This window comes from Salvelinus sp. IW2-2015, linkage group LG36, assembly GCF_002910315.2.
Source record: "Salvelinus sp. IW2-2015 linkage group LG36, ASM291031v2, whole genome shotgun sequence".
Classification (NCBI taxonomy): domain Eukaryota; kingdom Metazoa; phylum Chordata; class Actinopteri; order Salmoniformes; family Salmonidae; genus Salvelinus; species Salvelinus sp. IW2-2015.
This window is the reverse complement of record NC_036875.1, coordinates 40,276,014-40,285,607: the sequence shown is the minus strand read 5'-3', so window position 1 is coordinate 40,285,607 and position 9,594 is coordinate 40,276,014. Positions and strand designations below refer to the sequence as shown.

At 40.7% G+C, this 9,594-nt stretch overlaps 1 pseudogene; it reads right to left on the bottom strand.

Annotated features, from left to right (window-relative positions):
• Positions 1 to 7,576, bottom strand: part of LOC111959519 (dedicator of cytokinesis protein 9-like) — a 118,443-nt pseudogene extending 110,867 nt beyond the window's left edge.
• Between the last annotated feature and the right edge of the window lie 2,018 nt (positions 7,577 to 9,594).

The window sequence follows — 9,594 nt, the reverse complement described above, 5'->3', positions numbered from 1 at the left end:
TAGACCACCAACATGCTATTCTAGACAATCCAATGCTATTTAGACACAACCCATGCTTTTAGACATAACATGTGCCTATTAAGACACATAACATGTGCTAATTAAGACAAACAGGTCTATTTAGACACAACAGGTGCTATATTAGACACAACACATGCTATTTAGACACACAGGTGCTATTTAGACACAAAGGTGCTATTTAGACACAACACACTGCTATTTAGACCAAAGTGCTATTTAGACACAAACATGCTATTTAGACACACCATGCTATTTAGACAACAGGTGGCTATTTAGACATAATATTTTTTTATTTTTTTATTTAACCTTTTATCTTAACCAGGGTAGGCTAGTTGAGAACATGTTCTCATTTATACAACTGGCGACCTGGCCAAGTAAAGCATAGCAGTGGTGAACAGAACACACACTTAGTTTAGCAACATGGAGTAAACAATAAACAAGTTCAATACACAGTAAGGGGAAAAAATGAGTTCTTATATACATTGTGTGCAAGGCTGAGGAGGTAGGCAATAAATAGGGCCATAGGAGCGATAATTATACAATTTAGCAGATTAAACACTGGAGAGTGGGATAAATCATCCAGATGATCATATGCAGTAGAGAATACTGGTGGTGCAAGAGAGCAGAAAGTAAATAAATAAAACAGTAAGCGGGAGAAGGTAGGTAAATGGCTGGGCTTGTATTAACACGGATGGACTATGTACAGCCTGCAGCGATCGTTACCTGCTCAGATAGCAGTGTTTTAAAAGTTGGTGAGGGAAATATAAAAGTCTCAAACTTTCAGTGATTTTTGCAAATTTCGTTCAGTCAATATAAAGCTATTTAGCAGCATCCATGTGTTATTTAGACACAAAACAGGTGAGTGCTAATTTCAGTACATAATAATTAGCTATTTAGACCAAACACCTGCTATTTAAGCACAAAATTATACTTTTAGACAGAAAAAGGTATATTTAGACACAAATGTACTATTTAACGACACAAAATGTGCTGTTTAAGACACAGAAATCTTTCATGTATATCTTTCATATAAGCCAAATCAGTCGTAGTCTGAATGAAAACCTGAAATAGGATCTGATGCTTGTGAGACTCAGAAGGGGTGTTCTTCTAGGTAATACAGGTTTCTAGGAGTAAAGAGTTTAGATACCGGGGCCTTCTGGCAGTGTAGAAAGCTGCTGGACTGTCTTAGAGGAGCATGAACATTTCATTAATTAGTCTGTCTGTCTGTCTGTCTGTCTGTCTGTCTGTCTGTCTGTCTGTCTGTCTGTCTGTCTGTCTGTCTGTCTGTCTGTCTGTCTGTCTGTCTGTCTGTCGGAGCATGTGGGCAAGGCTGAGGGTCAAGAGTTGAGGTAAAAACTTAAGATCTGTGTGCTGATAGGAATAAACACAAGTGGCTTAGCTAAATAGTTTGTTATTTGTAACCTTCTACAGACATTCACTTACCTCATCTTTATCGACATCTTCATCAACCTCAAAAACGTGGACAGCCAGTTTGTCTGGTCTGGACACTTTGCTGTAAAACACAAGGATGTGAATAAAGTATGATGTGATCTTATCTATCAGAGGTCAGAGGTCATTCATTATCTATCAGAGGTCATTGATTGTTATAAGAAATGAAACCGAATGTAATGTACTTTACAAGTCCCACTTACATAGGAACCTTGAACTAATTCAACCCAGGAAAACCACTGTAAAAATTAGTGTCATGCCATATTTCATTGTTTCAATTTCCCTCCCTGGACACTGAATGGTGACATCAATGGCAAGTCTCAAGGTTGGMGCAGCTTCGTTTTATGTCCAAATTCCACAACGATGACACCGGAAACSATATTCCTGGAACTAATGAGACACTCTTAGAACCGGGGTTAGTTTCCACACTGACTAAATCCCACTGCTCCAGGAATAACCRGAGTTTGGCTTGAACAGGAAGTATCCATTGTTATTGCTGGTTAAAACATAAAACCTGCATTTCCTTGTAGGGTATCCATGCCAAAATCTCCTCACCAATCAGCAACTAAGGCTGATAGAAGATTACAGACAGCCTGACACTGTCTGACAGCTGTGTGTGTGCGTGTTTCTGTGTGCGTGCATTTTGGTGTGAAATCTTGGCACAAAGAGGGTAGCTGTACTAACTTGCCCAGGAGGAAATCACCACTTGGTTACATGATATACAACACTGTACTGTCAAGACACCGTTCTGAACAACAGGCTTACTTTGGAAGCTGCCGAAAGTCCCCAGAGTAGTCCTCATACTTGTAATTAACGACATGCCAGTCAGTGTTGTAGGTCTTGATGCACTGAAATAWAGAGAGAGAGACAATCAACGGCTTTCATGTGTAAATCAAGACACAGTTTCAATGTTTAGTCTAAAGYAACCAGAAACATTCATACAAGCACACAACAACCAATATGTGTTAACCGAACTAAGTCTTCTTCTTCCCACGTAARACAAAACAAAGGAGATGATCGTGGACTTCAGGAAACAGCAGAGGGAGCACCCCCCTATCCACATCGACGGGACAGTAGTGGAGAGGGTAGAAAGTTTTAAGTTCCTTGGCGTACACATCACGGACAAACTGAAATGGTCCACCCACACAGACAGCGTGGTGAAGAAGGCGCAGAGCGCTCTTCAACTCAGGAGGCTGAAGAATTCAGCTTGTCACAAAAGCACTTCACAAACCTTTACACAGATGCACAATCGAAGCATCCTGTCGGGCTGTTTCACCGGCTGTACGGCAACTGCTCCGCCACAACCGTAATGGCTCTCCAGAGGTAGTGAGGTCTGCACATCGCATCACGGGGGCAAACTATGCCCTCCAAGGAACCTAACCACCGATGTCACAGGAAGGCCATAAAGATCATCAAGGACAACACCAGAGCCACTGCCTGTTCACCCCGCTGTCATGACGTTGCGTGTTTGGTACTAGAGCCCCATCCCCCTCTCCCTGCCTTCCCTGCCCCCTGACAACTAGGCTGCTGTGGCACAGAGAGACGTCGTAAATTCTGAGAATCTTCTCATGGACCACGTATAGCAGAGGGTAAACTTTCCGCAGAGGAAAAGGGATTTCTTCCACCTCACAAGAAATGAGGGTACGAACAATGTCATGTTCCGGGAAAAGTATAAAAGATCGGTGATATTCCAGCTATGAACTGGTCCTTTGTAATGGGATCGTACCAGAGGAGGGAGGAGAAGGAAGGGGAAAACTGGAAGAGACTCAGACACTGCGTTGGCTACATCTCACCATACCGCTGTTATATAATAGCCTTAGATATGAGGTTTTACATCTAATTGTGTATAAGTATGAATGATGTGAGATGATACTGTTTGTAATATTGTTAATATGAACTTTGCTAAGTCGAAGAAAACTACAACTTCCCTATGCATTTGAACTAATCCGAGGAACCGCCCTGAGCCCAGTTAGGTCGAGCATCCTGACGCCCTTTCTGCATTCGAATAAAAACCCAACTCTGAAAATTACTCAAGACATGTTTTTCTCCATTAGGAGTGACTAAGGTTGTGTACCATTGCTGAATCTTTTAACCATACCACGTGGTTAAACTCTTAGACTATACCAGACAGAATAAGAACAGTCTTTGATATGCTGACTATAGTCTGCAGCTAGGAATTCGGTTTCATTGAACGCGAAAGACGACAACCGCCGAAACATCCATTCTAATAACGAATGTCACTCTGAACTATCCACTATAACCACAGAAGAGAGAGAGAGAGAAGAGAGAGGACGAAACTCTCCAACAGAAATAACTTTTCACCAGGATCAAGGCGACACACTGAGCGTAAATATATATATATTGATTGCAATTGTTCCCGAATGAGTGGCGTTCATGTGTAAGAGATTAACATGTCAATTGTTTTAATTATGACTCTGTAGTGACTTCTTAGCTCGACCCCCTTTTCCCTTTGTCTAACAAGCCGCATGCGTTCAGCCCACTAGGGCATATTTTCTCCATCATTTCATGTAACCATTTTAATGTTTGTTTGTTTGTTTTTGCATTTCTGTGAATTACTTAGTATAGTAATATAAATGATTTAAGACAATTGATGTATGCGATACTCATAGTGAAGACTGGGTTCGTGCAGATAACCAACAATTTACGACGTTTGGAATGAGACTAACGTGAGGTAACCATAAAAAAAATCATTAATCAGAAGACATATCGATCAGATATGCAAAATATCTGAAAGGTATATTTGGGAAATTATAACTTTGTAATCTGAATACTTTCCTGGTGCCCCAACTTCCTAGTTAATTAGTTACGTTATTATTAGTTGATCACGTAATAACTAATTACAGAGAATCTTTGATAAAATTATAATCTTCAATTTAATGACAGTAAAGGACACTACCACGCTATCATCCAGAAGGCCTGAGGTCAGTACAGGTGGATCAAAGCAGGACCGAGAGACTGAAAAAAGCTTCTATCTCAAGGCCAATCAGACTGTTAAACAGATCACTAACATTGAATGGCTGCTGCCATACGTGTCATTTTTTTTTACTAGCCATTTAAACAAATGCCACTTAATTATAATGTTTACATACCCTAACTTAGCATCTCATATGTATATACTGTACTCTATACCACCTACTGCATTTGCCATCTTTATGTAATACATGTATCACTAGCCACTTTAAACAATGCCACTTTATATAATGTTTACATATCCTACATTACTCATCTCAATATGTTATACTGTACTCGATACCATCTACTGCATCTTGCTACGCCGTCTGTACATTCTCATTCATATATCTTTACTGTACATTTTCTTCATCCCTTACACTTGTGTGTATAAGGTAGCTGTTGTGAAATATTTAGGTTAGATTACTCGTTGGTTATTAACTGCATTGTCGGAACTAGCAGAAGACAAGCATTTCGCTACACTCGATTAAACATCTGCTAACCATGTTATGTGACAAATAACATTTGATTTGATTAACAGGAATGCAGATAGTGGCAGAAAGAGTAGAATTCAGTGTAAGTTCAGTAGTTCAGTAGTTCAGTAGTTCAGTGTTCAGTAGTTCAGTGCTCAGTAGTTCAGTGCTCGGTTCAGTGCTCAGTAGTTCAGTGCTCTCAGTAGTTCAAGTAGTTAGTGTTCATTAGATCAGTGTTCGTCGTTCAGTGATATCAGTAGTTCAGTGTTCGTAGTTCGTAGTTATTTCAGTGTTAGTAGTTCAGTGTTCAGTAGTTTCGTGATATCAGTAGTTCAGTGTTCAGTAAGTTTCAGTTTAGTTCAGTAGTTCAAGTGTCAGTAGTTCAGTGTTAGTAGTTCAGTGTTCAGTAGTTCAGTGTAGTCAGTTCAGTTAGTTTCAGTGTTCGTAGTTCAGTAGTTCAGTGTTCAGTAGTTAGTGTTCAGTAGTTTCAGTGTTCAGTAGTTCATCACGTAGTTCAGTGGTTCAGTAGTTCAGTGTTCAGTAGTTCAGTAGTAGTTCCAGTGTTCAGTAGTTTAGTGTTCAGTAGTATCAGTGCTCAGTAGTTCAGTGTTCAGTAGTTCAGTGTTTAGTAGTTAGTGTTCAGTAGTTCAGTGTTAGTAGTTCAGTATAGTCAAAAGTTCACAATAAAGTGTTCAGTATTCAGTGTTCAGTAGTTCAGTGTTCAGTGATTCAGTAGTTCAGTGCTCAGTTAGTTCAGTTCAGTAGTGTTTCAGTAGAAGTTCAGTTGGTTCAGTAGTTCAGTGTTTCAGTAGTTCAGTGTCAGTAGTTCGTGTCAGTAGTTCAGTAGTTCAGTGTTCAGTAGTTCAGTGTTCAGTAGTTCAGCAGCCACTTCCTCATCCGCCTACACATTTAGTACTTGATGACTAAAAAGTTCATATTTAAAAAGTCTGGGATTAAGTAACATTTTGAGACTTTGTCTCATCTCACATCCTAGATATCAGCTTAGTTATTTTACCTAAATGCTTTGAGACTTTTTTTGGTGATTAAAATGGTAGAGTTTTTTGGTTGAGTCAAATCTTGCAATGAGAAAAGGAAATGTTTTATGATGATAACAGTATGACAGAAATCTGAATTATGACCCATCCACAGTTATATCTGAGAACAGATATGTAGGCTATGTGTGACATTTTCAATGTATATAGTTCGATCCTGGACTAATCATGTTCTGTACTATGCATTATGTCATGTTTCATGTGAACCCCAGGAAGAGTAGCTGATGCTTTTGTAGCGGCTAATGGGGATCCTAATAAATATCAAACATCAAAATACTTCAGCTTTGTTAGGGGAGCCTGGCTGTCCAGTAAGGAGGAGTTCATAGCCCAATACAAAGGTCGCTGTAAAGTATCCCATCTACAGTTAGTCCAGAGCAGGTGCGTTTAAGGCGTGTGTTTGACACTTCACCCCAGACTTCTTGTGTCAGGTGAACTGTTGTTCACTCACCTTTGGTCTAATAATTCAGAACAGAATGGACAGTAAGCCTGACTATATTCTGATTTCAAGATCAATTTCAATACCACTTAGTTGCAGAAGGCATTTACCGGGCTTGGTACAGGGAGGCACTACTGTTAACAGAGCTCTGAGAGAATGAAGACCAGACGTTTTGAGAAGAACAATCCATTTACCTTGGAACTGGATTCCGTTTATCAGTTTTTTGGTCTCCTGGCCTGAACAGATGTTATTGAAGAGAATGAAAATACTCCTATTGGCTGGATGGCTTCCAGTAACGGCCCATAATTCCTACGCCTGTCTGTACTGAACAATAAAACACCATTGTGTAACAAAGTATGTGCTAAGTGAAATAGAAGTTCGGTTCGGCTGAACACATTCAATAAACAATGGGGAAATCATCACAGACCCTAAAGTCTGTGCGGCACAGCCAGTGTGAAGCTGGCTGAAGACTGACTCTAATGTCTGTATTTAATATGGCTGCATGGTGAAAGTAATGGCACATCTCAATGCCAACACCTAACTGTCAATAAGACCACTGCTCTACCTGCACAAAGGTTCATTCCTGCAGGGTTATTGCACTCGTAGGATCTTACCTCTTGGACAAACAGACTCTGCGCCTCCTTCTCGGCYTTCTCAGGCACTGTGGGGTAGACAGTTCTTCCTTGGCGTCTCTGAGTCGAAATCTGTAGACGGAAAACAGTTTTATTTATTAAATCAAGTTCATGCCAGGCTCTGGTTAAATTATGAGACTGGATGAGCGTAGAGTGATGCTCTGAAAATTAACCCACAACGGTAAYTCACGACAGAATAAGAAAAGACAGCTATACAAGACATCCTTTGGGAATGACAACACAGATTCCTAACATGTTTTTTTCTCAGTACTACAGTATGTGGACCTGGTTTACTAAARGCTCCGGGAAAATATTGTTTCATGCTAGAGAATGGTCTCAGGTCTGTGGAGGTTCTAGAGGGCAGAGAGGGAGGCAGGGCCAGAATGGGATGCTCCTCTCCTACACATTGTTGAGCTCCAGGCCAGGGCCAGGGAACCACATACAGACAGACACACCCAGGGCCTCAGCCTGGTTCTCAGCCACCCAGCCCAGCCATGGGGCTCCCTCCCTCCCTGAGGAGCTGGGGCCGGATTCACAAAACATTCCTTATGAAAAAACTTAAGAGGTTTCTTTAGGAAAAAAATTATAAGTTCATAAGATAGTTCGTAAATGCAGTTCCTCTAAATGTTCTTAGGAACTTCGTAAATATTTTTCTTAAGAACTTCGTAAATATCTTCTTATGTGTCATTGACATTAGTGACATGCTTGAAACCAATAAATAAGCTTACGTGACAGGGATGARAGGATTAGGTTATTTCATTATTTTTCACACATTATAGCCATCAGATTAGCTATATCGAAATAAAAATGGCTAAACCAAGGAAAGAGCAAAAAACCCATCAGCAAACAAGAGTTGACAGTGGATGGTGGAGGAACGACACAGCCATGGAAAGGTTGCTGTTGGGCGAGACTGCAATACTCCCGGTGTCCACTGCCAGAGGACCACAAAAGAGGAGCATGGGTGAGAGTGGTCATACCGTGTCTGCCGCCGGGGTATAGACTCAAGGGCGACCAGTGACGCGTAAAAAGACAGTGGTCGACCATCAAGGACGCTGCTAAGAAGAAGGGAGCGGTGTAGAGGACCACCTGGTGGACCGACGCTGGCAGGAGAGGTGATCGTCATTGATAGGACGAGATGGTGTGGTAGAGGGACCTGCGCAACCCGCTAAGTTAGGTAGCTACGTTAGCTAGCTAACGATGTAACGACACTTATAGCCAACAACTAGCTAACGACGCTTACGCCGTACCTACAAGTTAGCCCAAGTTCTTTTTTTTGCAAATTCGACAAACGCATAGCCGTTAGCTACTTAACACGTAATAGAAATCATTGTAAACGTTGTTAATTACTAGTAAGCTAGATAAATGTGTGTTAAATTTATTTTCTTGCCTGTATTTAAATATCCGCGTAAAGCCAACTGTGTCCGGTGCGCGCAAGAAAACGTTCATGTTTACAGGACGTATCCATTCGTCTCAGGACAAGGGTTTAGCTGTCCCCTAAAGTTTAAGTACATTTCCAAGAACAGAACATCCTAAAAACATTATTTTTCAAGGAAATTCCATTGTTCTAACTTATCTTTCGCTTAGGAAGAAACATAGAAAAAACTTTAAACATTCCAGATACACTTTAATGAGAAATTAGCACACTCTTGGCTTAACTTTCTTCATAAGTCTATAATTTAAGGAAACAATTGCAGTCTTAAGAAGACATTTCCTCTTAACGATGTTTTGTGAATTCAGGGCCCCTGTACTTTGCACACACTGTATATAGACCTTTATCTATTTGTGTTATTGACTGTACGGTTTGTTTATCTCCATGGTAACGCTGTGTTGCTTATTAGTGTCGAACGGGGCTTTTGCTTTATCTTGGCCAGTCGCAGTTGTAAATGAGAACTTGTTCTCAACTGACCTACCCTGGTTAAAAAATAAAAAAAGGTGAAATATAAAAAGATAAAAATTAAAAAAAACTCTGTGTCCTCAACACCTCCACTACCTTTCTCCTGCTCTTCTCTCTCTAATGGCTGTTTCCTCAAGCTGCGTGGGGGTGTTGCGTGGGTTGGTGTTGCGACTTGACGAATGAGGAACCACAGATACACCTAGTCGTATCTACCAGTATCAACATAATACCACTAGAATAACTAGGAAACTCAGCTGCTTTCAACATCTCCCAGTCCTCACACGAAAATATCTTGACACGTTCAACCCTCATCACCCATGCCACAAGTCCCTCTAACCCTAACTACCACAGAACCCCCTTACTCAGTAGGACTTCATTTTCAGTAAGACGGTTTTTTCACTAAGACAAGATACATTTTGTGAATGACATTACTGATATATGTGGGACTCATTTTAGATATGAGTAATGTCTTGACGTGCCGGAGGATTTATGAAAGCAACTTACTGTTTGGAGATCCCTGCTGTTGTTCTTCATTCCTTAACAGCACCATTTCACCCAGTTAGGAGTCGTAGCCTAGTTTGATTCCCCATTGGAGACCTGTCTGACACCCTCTCCACTAAAAAGGAGATTTTCCCCCTGATAAATAACTGTTACAAACAGATCTTCG